Source organism: Musa acuminata, chromosome BXJ1-5, assembly GCF_036884655.1.
Source record: "Musa acuminata AAA Group cultivar baxijiao chromosome BXJ1-5, Cavendish_Baxijiao_AAA, whole genome shotgun sequence".
NCBI lineage: Eukaryota > Viridiplantae > Streptophyta > Magnoliopsida > Zingiberales > Musaceae > Musa > Musa acuminata.
The window spans coordinates 25,703,124-25,706,965 of NC_088331.1; the positions used below are offsets into that span (position 1 = coordinate 25,703,124).

A 3,842-nucleotide genomic window follows, 5' to 3' on the forward strand; every position below is an offset into this window, starting at 1 on the left:
CGATAATTCTGCAATTGCAACTTGCACCAATTTCCTTGCTGTTATACTGCCAAAATTTTCTTGATTAAATTAGATATCCTTGCTGTCATATAAACTGTGATTTTGATATCAATTACCTCCTCAATTCTCCCAAGTTTTTGGTGGAAATTACGTCGAGAAACCATTGTTTCTTCGACGACAATTCTACTCTTACAAGACAGCACATACTTGCTGCAACTTCCACGGATTTCTGTCAAACCTTTGCTACCATCTACCATAAGATCCAAAACTTTCATCCACAGCCCTAAAACACTACTAAACCACACCACCCAAAACAGCCACAAAACAAGCCTAAACCGCAGCCTACATCCACCAATCCACTAGCACTTTCGACCATCACTTCTCTCAACCTATACATGCCTTTAACTCAACAGCAAAAGAGAGATCTTAACATTATTGATTTGGGGCCATATACTATGGCATCTAAAGAGGCAATCAATGCTAAATTCGAAGCCTTGGAGGCGCGAATGGAGGATAAGATTCGGACGCTCTTTACCGAACTCAGATTGGGCCGACCACTAAACCCGAAAAAATCATATCAAGGAGAGAGCTTTGCCCAATCACACCAAGCCCGAAGAGATGACTTCCAAGGGAGGAGAGGCTCTATGACCGACCCCAACTATCCATGCATGAGAGTGGACTTCCCTAGATTGTAACACCCCTCATTTCCGAATGTTCGTATAAATTTTTGGTGATAATGTAAGCATCTATTTTAATTGACAAAAGAAATAGAGTATGAATCAGAGGTAACTTATTTTTAAGATTTGGGAGATCTGTTCAAAAAAAAAAAAAAAAAAAAGAAAGAATCTGAGGACCTATATGTAAACCCTAAGGACCTAATCGTGAATATGATAAAAATGAGGACTAAACTGCAAAATGCACCAAATGACAAATTCCACCGCTTAAGCCTCTCTGCCTTCGTTGTTAAGGAAGCAGAGGAGGCAGCTCGTGGGTGATCAGGGAAAGAAAAGAAGAAGAAGAAGAAGAAGAAGAAGAAGAAGGAGAAGAGAAAGAAAATTTGGGGCTTTTAGGGTTTTTGCTTTAATCTTGTTACTTCGGGTCAAAATTTGCAAAGGCAAGTGTTCTAACCCCAATCCTACATAAGTATTAGACTCTGTTTTTATGTTGATTCAAAATAAAATTGGAAGATTTTTATTTAGAAACTGATATGTTCCTCTTTGGACATAGAACTATGGATTCTGAAAGTTTTCGGTAAACTGACCCCTAAGCACTGTTTCGGCCCTACGTTTTAGTACAGAATGAGAATTCAGGCAGGAACTATTTTTGTTTGAAATTAGACTCGTATGTCTTTCTTTTGACACCGATTTTGTAGATTTTGGACACCGAATACTTACCCAAAAATTTGTTTCAAAAGAGCCTATAGACGCTGTAAAACAGAGTTCAAGATTTCTGACCTTTCGAAACTAAAACGCCTATAACTCCCTGTTGAAAATTCTGATTTGTACCAAACTGATTTTATCTGAAACTAGACTTGAAATCCTCTCTTTTGACGTATAGTTTGAAAATTTTGGAGTTCAATTGCTCACCCTATCGTCTGTTGAATCCGATCCTATAAAGTCCGCAAACCAGTGATTGTGATTTTGACCTTATGTTACCAAATCAGAGGTAACTCTGTGTTGGGAGCCCTGTTTCATATGAAATCTGTTCCATCCGAATATAGATTGATATATGGTTCGACCATAGCCTTCTTGTGGGTATTGGAGCATATTTGTTATTCTGAAATATTTGTTTGATGTGCCACTGGAATTCTGTTCGAAATCGAGCTTTGGTCGATTTCACGTATTCTGTTCCATTTCCTTTGGATACTTGAATTTGCCTAACCTTCTTATTGGAATTGAGCTGGTTATGATTGCTTGGAATCCCTGTACACTCTTGGTTTCAATTCTTTCCCTAAAATGAATATTTTGTGAGAGATTTGTTCCTTGCATCACATTGTTTTTGAAAAGGCACATGTACGTTTGGTTGTTCCGCGTGTGCTTCCGTTATATGCTGCAATTTGTTGAAACTGTCCTTTTGTACTCTGGTGTGTGGGATTGTCTGGACCTTTGCCAGAAATGGTAAAGGGTATGCGCTGATTTGCCCGCTTTGTGGGGTCCCGCTTTGTGGGATATTCTGATATGCGCTATTTGCCCGCTTTGTGGGGTCCCGCTTTGTGGGATATTGCTTAGAGCCTGCGATGCTCTGCCGGCCCCTTTGACTTCACCTAGACGTGGGTGGATGGAGCTCCCAGACGTGGGAGACTTTTGTCAGGTGGTCATTCAGAAATGGATGAATCACATTCTGACTGAGATCCCACTACACCCTCTATATGTTTGATATGACATCCAGAGTTTTGGTGAGTTATTTCTGTTCATGCTCTGGATAGTTATGATATGATTGCAACGTCAAGGACGACGTTTGAGCTTTGGTACGACATATGAGTTTGATATGCTCTGAAATGCTTCATTCACTGTTGATTTTGCTTCGTAATGTTCCATATGTCGTTGATGTGATTTGGAACATTTTATATGCCATTGATAAGCTCCGATATGTTTCCTTTGTTTCTGATATGCTCCAATTACTCTATGCCCCATCTGTCAGGAACCAAATATGTATGATTAAAAAGGACAATTATGATTCTGCTCCTAATGATATTATGTATACGAAATCGTATATTCTGCTTTGTGTTTGAAACTGCATCTCTTTGGAAATTGTACTATTTTGATATGGATATGTTAGTCACTTGCTGAGCTCTTTATGCTCACCCCATTTGTTGATAAATTTTTCAGGATAGCGTAACTCTTGCTTAAATGTTAAGAATGGGCTGAGGCAGCGGAAAGTTTAGAAGACGTTGGGCAGAACTTTTGTTAGCATATATGTAGTTGTGTATAAGCTACCTTGTATCTAATGAAATGTGACTATGAATCTAAACCTGTGGATTTTGTGTAAGTTAAAGGATCCCTCATGTATAGGGTTTTGGAATGTTAAATTAAATTTGTGTAAGGATATGAACTTATGGTAAATCGATGATTGTGGTGACTGCATAGATTTCCCCACTTGTGGATTTATATTGTGGTTTTTATTTTGATGAGTCGAGTTCAGATTGTATGAATTATCGAGTGATGTGTGCTATGTTTATGAATTGCACAGGGATATGAATTGGTAGATTATAGAAGTGAAATTTTTGATCTGAATGTTTTCTTAGTGACCTCAAATGTGTGTTTGGATCCTGGGTTAGTTATGATGAAAATTTTTTAATATCATGGATATTTTTGGGGCGTGACAGAGGTGGTATCAGAGCATGATTTGAGAATCACTAAGAATATTATCTTTATTTGAGGTTTATTGACTATTCATTTAGAGATTAATCAAAGAAAATATTCTTTTGATGTTTTAGGAAGCAAGGTATGAATCTAAATTTACTGAGCTCTCTAGGTTTGCCACACATATGACTGATGATGAATCTAGAAAGGCAAGAAGGTTTGAAAGGGGATTACGGCCGGCAATAAGAAGCCGAATGTCAGCCTTAAAATTACAAACATATGCTGATACGGTAGAAAGAGCTTTGAAAATTGAAAGAGACATGGAGGAAATTCAAGAAATCATTGGCAAGAACCAAAGGGACAAATTTACTAGCAAAAGCAGGAGGGAAAATGAATATGAAGATAGTAACAAGAGGTTTAAGACATCTGGATTTGAGAAAAGGAAACCATGGGGGAGGACTCAGTTATGTGAAAAATGCGGGTTAAATCATGAGACAAGTCGGTGTTTTCGGGTGACTGGAGCATGTTTTAATTGTGGAA

General features: G+C 38.1%; 1 long non-coding RNA gene across 1 annotated transcript; it reads left to right on the forward strand.

Moving 5' to 3' along the window:
- Nucleotides 1–639: 639 nt before the first annotated feature.
- Nucleotides 640–3,107, forward strand: LOC135675034 (uncharacterized). Its single transcript, XR_010513800.1, has 2 exons — nucleotides 640–1,114; nucleotides 2,829–3,107. It is a non-coding gene; the product is annotated as an uncharacterized LOC135675034 (long non-coding RNA).
- Nucleotides 3,108–3,842: the final 735 nt, after the last annotated feature.